This window comes from Panthera tigris, chromosome B4 (assembly GCF_018350195.1).
Source record: "Panthera tigris isolate Pti1 chromosome B4, P.tigris_Pti1_mat1.1, whole genome shotgun sequence".
In the NCBI taxonomy this organism is placed as follows: Eukaryota; Metazoa; Chordata; class Mammalia; order Carnivora; family Felidae; genus Panthera; species Panthera tigris.
Window position 1 is genome coordinate 6,654,053 of NC_056666.1, and position 11,604 is coordinate 6,665,656.

Here is an 11,604-nt window from a genome sequence, read left to right on the forward strand (position 1 = left end):
GACAGCTCTACTCCATCACTGGGAAGGTGCTTGGGAACTCACATGGTGGCCAGTAGGCAGTAGAGGGGGGAAGTGACCAGATATTTATAGCACAGGCTCCAATTCCTTCTAAACCCCACACACACCTCCAAGGCATTGGAGACGGATGGCCCTAGGTCCCAGGGCCAGTTCTGAAACACTAGCAATTTATTTTATCTAGCCAGTGTCCCCACTAGTAATGGGGGGGAGGTAATAATGACAACTATTCAGAATTTTGCGAGGATTAATTAAGATAGCACATAAAAGCGCCCATCACATAATAGTTACCCACTAAGTGGTGAGTGCAGACATAATGGTTAATATTTATGGAGCATTTAATATACTCCAGGCACAGCAATAAGTGTTTTTTATGGGCCTTATTTTTTTTTTTTTTTTTTTGTTCTTCTCAACAGCCCTAAGAACTAAATGCTATTGTATTCATTTTACTGGCAAGGAGACAGGACTGTGGTGAACCTCCAGGACCTACCGAGGGTCGCACCGTTGGTGAAAGCCCATGAGGTGTTTCTTTAAATATATCTGAAGTAGACACACAGAAACCGTGCTATTTGTAAGGGGTTTCGAACTTCACGGAGAAAGTCACCAGATGATTATTATTAATAAGAGGGCAATTTATATTCTGTATGAGCGAAGCAACCTTAACTTGGACAGTGGTGTTCTTCAGAATCTATTTTTCTAGAGCCTATTAATTCCAATTTTCGTCAGTTGCAGCTAAGTATCAAAGTAACGTCATGATGTGCACGGTAGAATTCAACCCTGAGAAAGGTAGAGGTGCTTGGCAGGGTAAATGCCCGGACACGGTTTGGGACTGAAATCTCTATTTGGGTTATGACAGAATCATTGACTGTCGTCCAAAAACAGTCACTACTTGCATACATCCGTGGAATTCAATCTCAGACTAAATTTCTAGTGTTTCTTCTCAGCTTGTTTCTCGAGAGATTACACTTAATGATGAGACAAACGCGGTGAGTGTTTTTCTGTGTGTATGTTGTTTTGTGTTTTGTTTTTTGTTTTTAAGGAAAAATCTTTTACCCTAACCGAATGGGGCCTGTATCACAGACCAAGAAGGAGACAGCGTGTCGAATGAAAGAGGGAGAACATCCTATGACAAATGTGAAGTTGAATGAGAGCAAAGTGGAATAAATGTGACGAAAAATAGCCTGAGCTGAGGGATTAGGGGAAGAGAGCATCTTCCTCGTCTGGATGTTTGAGGACGTTAAGTATTATCATTAATTGCGTTCCTATAATGTACTGGCTACCAGGGCCTTAATGTCCACTTTAAGCACCATCTCAAGCTAGAGCAATTGAAAGATAATAAGAGGAAAATGAGTAATGAGTCCTTTTTACTGCGCACCATAAATGGCCTCCATTGAAACAGTCTGTGTTTAGACTGGGAATAAAAATGAGTGATGAAGGCAGACATTTAACATGGGAATTGGTTCAAGCAAGGAACACATTTTCTATTAAAAAAAAAAAAACACCCCGCAAATAATTTAGGTTATGGAGAAATTCCTTGCTTGGAAACTTTCTGCTTTGACCGTGTGGTTTTTATAAGCCTAGGTAAGGTGCTTTCATTGTTTCTTTCTTTTTCTTTTTCTTTCTTTTTTTTTTTTTCGTCTTTTTGTGGCTTGAAACATTGGCAAGGAGTATATTGGTAGCTGAGGAACACAGGACTTTGTTAATTTGTCAGGTCTATAGACTTCTGGGCAAACACAGGAGCATTAGGAAGAATCACATTTGTAAAACACGCGACATTTCTTACGTATCAGGGACACCACTAAGGTGCATATCTCTTATTCAGATATGCTAACAGTCCTTATCAAGACCCCGAAATCATGAATCCCAAAATGTATCAGCTCTTCCTCCTTGTGTGCATTTTTCCTAAAAGAAAATGAATCTGATTTACTGTTTTCTTACCCATCACAGTGTAAGAGTCTGAACCCTGGGATGGCTATTTTTTTTTTTTTTATAATTTCTGTGTCTCATATCCCAAACACAATCTGTATAGCAGCCAAGCAAGAGGAGAACTTAATCCTCATTTCAGGGATCAGTAAATTAAGGCTTGGAGAAGCCTAGTGACTTGTCCACTAATAAGTGATGGAGCCTGGAATTTAAAGCTGAGTTGGGTGACCAGCCTGGAGGCCATGCCTCCCCCCGTAGGGTTCCTCCCTCCATGTCCCCTTGCTGGGAAGTGATCTGTCAGGGGTGTACCGGTGTGGTGTAGAAAGCTCTCCGGCCATAGACGCAATGCACTTCACGTTGGCCTTTGCCACAGGAAAGCAGATGTGATGGCAGGGGGAAAACAGTGATTCCTTACCACCCCCACGTTGCTCCTGCCTTAAGACCATGTAGGCAACGCCCTTGAATCTCCTGTGCTTCTTGGAATATTTAGCAACCGCTGGGGGACAAGACAGGGTGGTTGTAGGAGATTCTGGCCAAAGGTTGCATTATTTTTGAAACCAAAGAAGCAGGTAGCAGATCCTTTAAACCAGTAGTTAAAAAAAAAAAAAAAAAAAAAAAATGGATTCCCACTTCAAAGCAAAAGTCAAAACAAAACAAAACAAAAAACTCCTTTTTTTGGGCACATAAGCACGTTGGAACCCAGAGGAGCCCGAAGTCACTCAAACATCTACACACTGCGTGTGGCTCCCTCACGTGCTGGAAATGCCCCTCTCTCCGGGGATCCCTGTAACATGCCAAATAGGACTGTGCTGTAACTGGAAATGACATAGGACTGCTTCTGGGAACAATGAAATCATCCGGGACACGCAAAGGCTAACCCTGAAAGGAGATAAGGAAGGGAGTGTCATCAAAGGAATTTAAGAAAACCAGAACCTTCGATTCGGCGGAGCTGGCTCGTTGACTGTCGGGAGGAGAGCCTCGGGACTGTCTGGGGACCGAGTGTCATGAGTGCCACACGTCCGGGAACCACCCTGTGCGGCAGCTGGTTCGATCAGTACCCCGCTTCATGTGCATCTGGTGAGTGTGTCGCTCATCGACTTTTGCTCACCAGTCCCCCTGCCCTGGGGAGTGACAGCAGCTCCATTTTCTTATTCAGATTTTGTAAAAGAAACATGTTTGGGTTTGCACACACGGGTTTGGTTTTCTACCGGAGGCTCTGCCCCGGGAAGGGTTCCTTGCACTACTGGGTTAAGGGGCAGCCCGGGCTGTGCCCAGACTGGGGAGGTGATGGGGGGGGGGGGGGACGCCGTGGGCAATTGAGAAGGTCACAGCTGAGCGCATCTGGTGGTGGGGAGCCCGGCCTGAGATTCAAAGCTTGTTGCAGGAAATTCCACAAGTCCAAACGGTGCTATTGGACCGGAGAGGATTTGGTATCATGACACAAGGTGAAGAAAGATATGGGTCTTTTCCTGTGCTCTCGGAGTGAAGTTGAATCATGCTGTGTAGACAGCCGGCTCTGCTGTGGGGCCATCCACTGGCTCTTTGTGCCCACGATTTCAAAGCCCACCATTTATTTTCCCTACGTAGCCGAGGGAGACTCTGGTATTAAAATACCCCGTTCAACAAACAAGTCAGATGACTTCCAGGTAAGATGAATGGAAGGTCCAGGACCTCAGTGGGCTGGTCAAGGTATGTGCAAGCTTCCCCGTCCCCGGGCTCCGTCCTCCACGGGCTTGCAAGACTTCCAAGGGTCCTGTTCCACGGCCGGAGGAAGAAGGGGTAGAGAAGCGGGGTCCATAATCCGAGGTCCCCTCCGTGCCAGAACACGGATCATTTGCTTTAACATTTTGTAAGTGGTTATACAGTTATGTCGCTGAGAATGTACAATTGCTTTCACTGCCAACCTTACTCTAAGCGTTCATACTCCTAACTCGCTCTGAATCTCTCTTTTCACTCCCTTTGTACCCTTATTGTAGTTCATCACCTCGGAGTGGGTTAGGGAGATACTCGGCTATCACAACAGCCTGTGTTTCCGTGCAATGCGGTCACTTTTTTAAGCAGGGAGGAGGGAGTTGCAGACCCGTGACTTAAACTCCAGATTCTCAAGTAGTGGCCTCCAAAACTGTGCATTGCATCACAACCCTGCCTGTAAAAAGGAAATGAATAAGAAAGAATTGAGTCTACACTCTTTATTAAGTGCACGATGATTGTTAGGCATAATTTATAGAATTGTTTATACACTAACATATTATATTTCTACTACTACTAATATGTTACTATTACTAATAAATTAGATATAGTATAAGGCAACAAAAGGGGGGAGAAGAATTTAAAGAATGAGAGAAAAATAAATTTAATTGGAAGCTCGGCACACCTGGCTGGCTCAGTCAGTTAAGGGGCTGACTTTGACTCGGGTCATGATCTCGCAGTCTGTGAGTTCAAACCCCGCGTCGGGCTCTGTGCTCACAGCTCAGAGGCTGGATCCTGCTCCGGATTCTGCGTCTCCCTTTCTCTCTGCTCCTACCCCGCTTGCGCTCTCTCTCTCTCTCTCTCTCTCTCTCAAAAATAAATAAACATTAAGAAAAGAAGCTCTCAATTTTCCTCCCATACACCATTAAAAAAACTTTTTTTTAAATGCTTATTTTTATTTTTGAGAGAGAGACAGAGCATGAGCGGAGGAGGGGCAGAGAGAGAGGGAGACACAGAATCCGAAGCAGGCTCCAGGCCCCGAGCTGTCAGCACAGAGCCCAACATGGGCTCAAACTCACGAACTGTGAGATCATGGCCTGAAGTCGGACGCTTAACCGACTGAGCCACCCAGACGTCCCCTCCTATACACCATTTTTTAAGAAGATTTTATTTTTTTAAGTCATCGCTACACCCAATGTGGGGCTTGAACTCACAACCCCAAGGTGAAGAGTCCTGTGCTCCACGGACCGAGCCAGCCAGGGGTCCCTCCCACACACCATTATATTGTGTCCACCACCCCATTTTTTGGAAACCATTGATCTAATGAAAAAGAAAGACGATTTGGTAAAACCGTTCCTGGTGAAAAGAATGGCTTTTTTTTTTTTAAACTGTATTTATTGCAAATAATATAGGACCCAAGAAAGCATAACTGCTCTCTAAGAAGCCGGCTGCAGCATTTCTGTCCTAAGGTATATGCAGCCGTGCAACGTTGCTACAAGTTGATTTTCTCCAGGAGACAGAAGTGTCTTAGATTACACAGGCTTTGTCCTCAATGGCTTCCCTGGGATGGGGTTGGGGGCGCAGGTTTAGCCATGTGTCGACTGCGGTGGCCTCGCACCAGCCGTTTCTAAGGAGAGTCCGCCAGTGTTTAAACGCAGACCCCCCTTTTCTCCCCGGATCTGTCTCTGCTTAATTGAACTCCCGTTGGCTCTGTTCCAGCACAGGTCTGTTTCACCTACTGATAGATAGTCTTCGGTTTTCTAGTTTTAGAGCTAAATGAGCCCCTGGAATGAGCCATTGTTCATCTTAACTGTGTCCTCGGTGCAGGGACCTGAGCATCAGGCAATCGAGGTGACTACACAGCAAATTGGCAGAGTTCGGCACGTCAGAAACCCAGCTATGGAATGGCTTTTCCCAGAGTCACTGGGGAACCTTGTTTGAAGGTTTAAGAAAAAAACCTGGGGCTTTACTCTAGCTTCCAGCTGAAGTTTGGAAGTTCCAAAGGATGGTGAGAGTAAACTCAACAGGTAAATATTCCTTCACCGGGGTGAATGAGAAAAAAACTCAGCACTAAATAGGTCTACACATCTATCTATCCATAGATAATCTAGGAAACCAGAAACGTGTTTGATGCACGTCTCTGAGCTTATACAGCCCCCGAAATCAAAGTAACCAAGTTTCGAGAGCCAAGGTGTCCACGGATAATCAAAACCTAGCCCCAGATCGATAAGGAGCAAAGTCCACAGACTGGCTTGGGTCTCCCCAGGAAAGTGAATTAACCTCAGGATAGTTACACAAAAACAGAAATTTTAGAAAATATAAATGTGGGGTGTGCTGCCTATGTTTTCTCGGTTTTGCTTTTGTTTTTTAATTTTAGAGGGATAGACCACCTTAGCCGTGAGCCATTTCACAACATTTCACAAATGGAGCCCAGATAGGAAAAGTAACTCACTTCAGGTTCCGTGCTAGTTGGTACTCGAGCAAAGACGACAGAACCCAGGCTCCTGACTCCCTGACCCGTGTGTCCCTGATTTCCAAAATGCTGTTACAGTTCTTACAAGACGAGAAAAGATCCTTTTTCCTTCTGTCACGACAGCTCAGCCCCACCCAAAGGCAAGAGTTCATTTGTGTTTTTTTTTAAAGCCTTGGTGACAGGTAACCCTGACTTCCGGGCAGCAAAGTAAGTCATGATCTGGACACCCAAAGAGGAGGTGTGCTACTTTTATAGGCATTTTGAAGGTGTCAGTAGCTTCTTCAGATTTGCCTATGCCACACGCGTTGTCAATAAATTCACGTTTTCCTTTGTGCATTCATTCCCCCGTCTGAGAGGCTCTGGTCTGGACTCTGAGAATATTCGGAAGAGAATGTGACGCAGTCTGTGATAGGTCAGTTCGTCAGAAAACTTAGTGTGAAATGCCCTGCTTCATAGCATAGGGATAACTTCCTTTACTTTAGCAAAATGTTTTAAAACTCGATGTCTTAAACTTCAAATAATAATGTGGTTCACAATGAAACACAAACCTCCTTCCATCCCAGAGGCCCGGTTTCTGTCCTCAACAATTCCTTGCATACCTTCCAGATATCATCTGGAGACACACCTCCATGGAGCTCTTTTTTATTTTTTTAATACAGAGGAGGACATATAGATCATATTAATCTGCATCTTGATTTTTATACTTGGCAGGGAACCTGGGCAATCTTTCTGTATCAGTCCATACCTCTCTACTAATTTCCTCCTAGCTGTGGAGTATTCCACGGAGATGATATACTGTAAATTTTTAACCAACCCCCTATTATGGACATCGATGTTATTTTCTGGGTTTTTTGTTTTCGTTTGGTTTGTTTAGTTTGGTTTTTGCCTTTGCAAACAACGTAGCAATTACATTTTTGGATATGTCCTTATGTGCATTTTCAGCATCCTTTAGACTACTTTTCTAGAACTGAAATCGCTGGGTCGTAGGGTGTCCAATTTCGTTAGATATTAGCAACACTCTGAGGTAACACGAAACAAACACCCCTAAGGATGTGGTACTAGTTTCCAGCCCCATCCACAGACTGTGCGAGTCTGGTTTCCCAAACCCTTGCTAGCACCGAGTTCTGTTAAGATTTGGGACAGAATTCGGGTCTCAGGTCCCACTCGCACTTCTTAATGCTCAGTGAGTGTGGGCATCTGTCCAGGTCGATACTCTACGTACGCTGATTTTTATTGTAACTACCCCCCTTTTCCATTTTCTTCTTAAAATTTATCTATTAAAAAAAAACCCTTCATATGTTTTTTTTTGACGCAATCTTTCTCTCATGTGTTCCAAAGATTTCTGTTTGTCATCTGTCTTTGGTACATCTTACTATACTGAAGTTGAAAAGATCTATAGATCCATCTATAAATAGAGATGTAGATCTCCATATCTACGTCTGTGTGTATATATACATCTGTATATGTTATGCACATGACAGAGAAAGGTAGAGATTAAATCATTTTCCTTCTGACTTCTGAGATTCTAAGGTTTGGCTCTTGCCTTGAAAGCATTTTCTCCACTCCACACTGTGAAATAAATTCGCCCATATATCCCCCTTGTGCTTTTATGGTTTCATTTTCTCTAATTCAAATGTTTGATTCCGACCTCTACTTCAGCTTAGAACGTAGAAGGACATGAAGAACTTCATTCACATGGAAATAGCAAGAAAAACCCAGACATATAAAAATCACACTTTCCCATGAGGCTAACAAAGACCAGGCACAAAGAAAGTCTTAATGAACTGAATTGCAGAGAAATGAGCCCCAGGCTGGCCAAGGGAGCCAGGACAGCTGTGTTCCTGGGGAAGACTTTCTGGGCTGGTGTGGCAGGGTCCTGGGGGGACCCTGCAGAGAGGAGAAGACATCGCCTGAGCTTTGGGGGTACTGGAGGCTCCAGAACCTACTGTGGACGTGTCCCAGCTGCAAAAATAAATTGGCCCAGCCACTCTCACATTTCTACCCCTGCCCTCACACCCTGGCAAAAAAAAAAAAAAAAAAAAAAAACCTGGAAAGAACGGGCTAACACGCAGAGCAAGATGGCAGAGACCTCGAGCTTTCCCACAGGGCTCAGTTCCAGGGCTCCCATGGGATGAATCCAAAAGTAAATGAAAAATATTACAAATGGAAGCCCATCAGCTCGAACGTCAATAATCTCCAAAAGTCAGCAGTAGTGTGGGGGTTTGAAGGACCTCATCCTCATCTAATTAAAACTTCAGCGGAGACCCAGGTCAATCCGACTCTAGAAGGAATCTGAATGGTGAGCCCTTCTCCTTGGTTAATGGAAGAGGACAGCCTACATTGTCTAAGAAATAAAATCAAGATATTATTGCGTGTCTGGCTTCATTGTCTTTGCAGGTCTTAGATACAATAAGGAAAATCATGAGGCATGCAAACAGACAGAAGACACTGACCAGTAATCAAGAAAAACCAGCCAATACAAGCAGACCTGCAATTAACTCCAGTTATTGGAATTAGCGTCAAGAATTTTATTTCACCTTATTTTTTTAAGATTTTATTTTTATTTATTTTTATTTTTATTGTATTTTTTTTTGAGAGAGAGAGTGTGTGTGTGCAAATAAGAGACAGGGGCAGAAAGAGAGAGATTCTCAGGCAGGCTCAATGCTCAGCACAGAGCCCAGCTCAGGGCTTGGTACCATGACCCCGGGATCATGACCCAAGCCGAAATCAAGAGTTGGTCGCTCAACTGCCACCCAGGAACCCCCTCTAAGCATCAAGAATTTTAAGACAGGGGCACCTGGCTGGTTCAGTCAGTAAAGCATTTGACTCTTGATCTCAGGGTTGTGAGTTCAAGCCCCACATTGGGTGTAGAGATTACTTAAAAATAAAATGTTAAAAAAAAGAGTTTAAAAACAATTATTTATTTTAAACATGTAGAGAGAGGTGAATACAGTGGGTAAGAGATAGGGGTGTTTCAGGAGGGAAAAGGAACTCTTACAAAGGACAAAATGAAAATTCCAGGACTGTGAACCGTAATGCCTGAAACAAAATACTCACTAGATGATACTAACAGCGTTTGAATCTTCAAAAGAAAGTATTCGTGAACTTGACACAGGTTTATGCAAATTATCTGGCTAAGTCAGAAATTAAAAAAAAAAAAAAGAATTTCAGGGCGCCTGGGTGACTCAGTCAGTTAAGTGTCCGACTTTGGCTCAAGTCATGATCTCACGGTCTGTGGGTTCGAGCCCCACATTGGGCTCTGTGCTGACGAACCTGGAGCCTGCTTCTGATTCTGTGTCTCCCTCGCTCTCTGCCCCTCCCCCACTCATGCTCTCTCTCTCTCTCTCTCTCTCTCTCTCAGGAATAAATAAACATTAAAAAATATCAAATTAAAAAGAGAGATTTTCAAAACTGGAAGTGTGGACAGCAGGCATGAGGACTGACTTGAGAAAACGATGTGAGCCAGAAGACCGTAAGGAGTAACTTTAAAATGCTAAAAGAAAAAGTGCTACCAACTGCAAATTCTATACACAGTGAAACTATCACAGGCAACAAAGGGGGGACCAGATGGAAAAGAAACAAAGTCACAAGTGTGGCAATCCAAGTGGGGAGTGACAGGTGTCCAATTCTGAGGGCACGCAAAGATGTCTGGTCCCCAGAGTTCTTGTTGTCATTTATGCTGGGACTGTGTCCTAACTGATAAGAAGCCATTGTTCTTCTTTCTCTGGGATAGCTGATGTCCAGTCACTGATGTATTTCCCCGATTCTTCTTTCTTTCTCTTTCTTTCTTTCTTTCTTTCTTTCTTTCTTTCTTTCTTCTTCTTTCCTCTCCTCTCCTCTCCTCTTCTCTCCTCTCCTCTCCTCCCCTCCTTCCTTCTTTCTTTCTCTTTCTTTCTTTCTTTCTTTCCTTCCTTTCTTTTCCTTTTTTTTCTTCCTTTCTCTCTTTCCTTCCTTCTTCTTCCTTAGGATTAAAGATGACAAGCCATCATTTAAAGTAAGAGAAAATTTCTATTCCTTGCAACCTGAAAGAGAAAAATTAGTATAATTTCTTGATGAGATGCTTTCTCATCTAAGTTTCTGGTACATTTCACAAATATTTTATATTAAAGCAAAGGGAAGGAGCCAGCAGAGAAAAAAAGAACACAGGGCTGTTTCCAAGGTCCCAGGGTCCCCCCAGGCAATGGTTTCCTTATTATACATGAGGATGAAACGTCTTTCAATTAAAATTATGTAAATTTTCACAACTGCTCTTCAGAGAGAATGCGATACTACCCATGGGTTTACAAAAAAATAAAAACAGAGAACAGAAGTGCCTGGCTGGCTCTGTCAGTGGAGCGTGCAACTCTTGATCTCGGGGTTGTGAGTTCAAGCCCCATTTGGGGTGTAAAAGAAAATAGAATTTTACTTAAAAATTACTTAAAATGCTTAAAATTACTTAAAAATAAAATCTTTAGGGGCACCTGGGTACTCAGCGGGTTAAGCATCAGACTCTTGGTTTTCGGCTCAGGTCATGATCTCACGGTTCATGAGATCGAGCCCAGCATCGGGCTCTGGGCTGACAGCCCCAGGCTTACTTGGGATTCTCTGTCTCCCTCTCTTTCTGCCTCTCTCTCTCGCTCTGTCCCCCTCACATAAATAAATACACATTTAAAATGCAATACAATATGATCAAATACAATAAAGAAAATCTTTAAAGAGAGAGAGAACAGATCATTGGCTTTGATGAGACAGTCCAAATTTTTAATGAAAAATAGAGACAAGTGTCGAGGGGAAAGCCTACATCCATCCATCAGGGGAGGAACAGAAAAGAATTTTTCACTGGTTCCTGCATTCTAAGCCAAAATGAATTGGTGAGAGTCTTTTCTAATTACCATAATTGTAATAAACTCTCCCCTGGTAGTGATCATTTAGCAGTGTGTTTTATCTACAGCTTATATTCAACAAACAGCAGGTTAGCTATTACTGGGAACACTTATTGTAGGAAACGTTACCCACCAGTGCCTCCACCATGGTGAAATGTCATCAGGTATTTTTAGGACAATGTTTCTTTTTAAAATATCGTTTGGACTCCACCCTCTGCCAAGAGCTGGCTCAAAAATGGATGTCCTGCCACCGGCTCTTAAATCTTCATTTCGCATACACTTGGAAGGGCTTCCTAGTACCAACTTAGTAAAGAAATTAGCAGGATTCATAAAATTTGGTTCTGACAAACTACCACCAGTAGTCTTCAGCATTTATCAACGACTCTAGCTCAGAATTCTTCTGAAAAGCCTAAACTGCTCTTTAAGGGGCTTGTGAACTTCACAACAATTTCCAAAGGGAGCTCTGTCCCTAGTACATGATCACTCTAGATGTGTCATTGTATCAGGAAGGTTCTGACAACAAATGACACAAATCCAATTCACGTGGCTTAAACCATAAGGGTATTCACTGTTCCATGTAACAGCAAGTCCAGGGTCATGGTGGCCCCACTTCTTTGGGTCTGTCTTGGCTCTTCTGCCCCC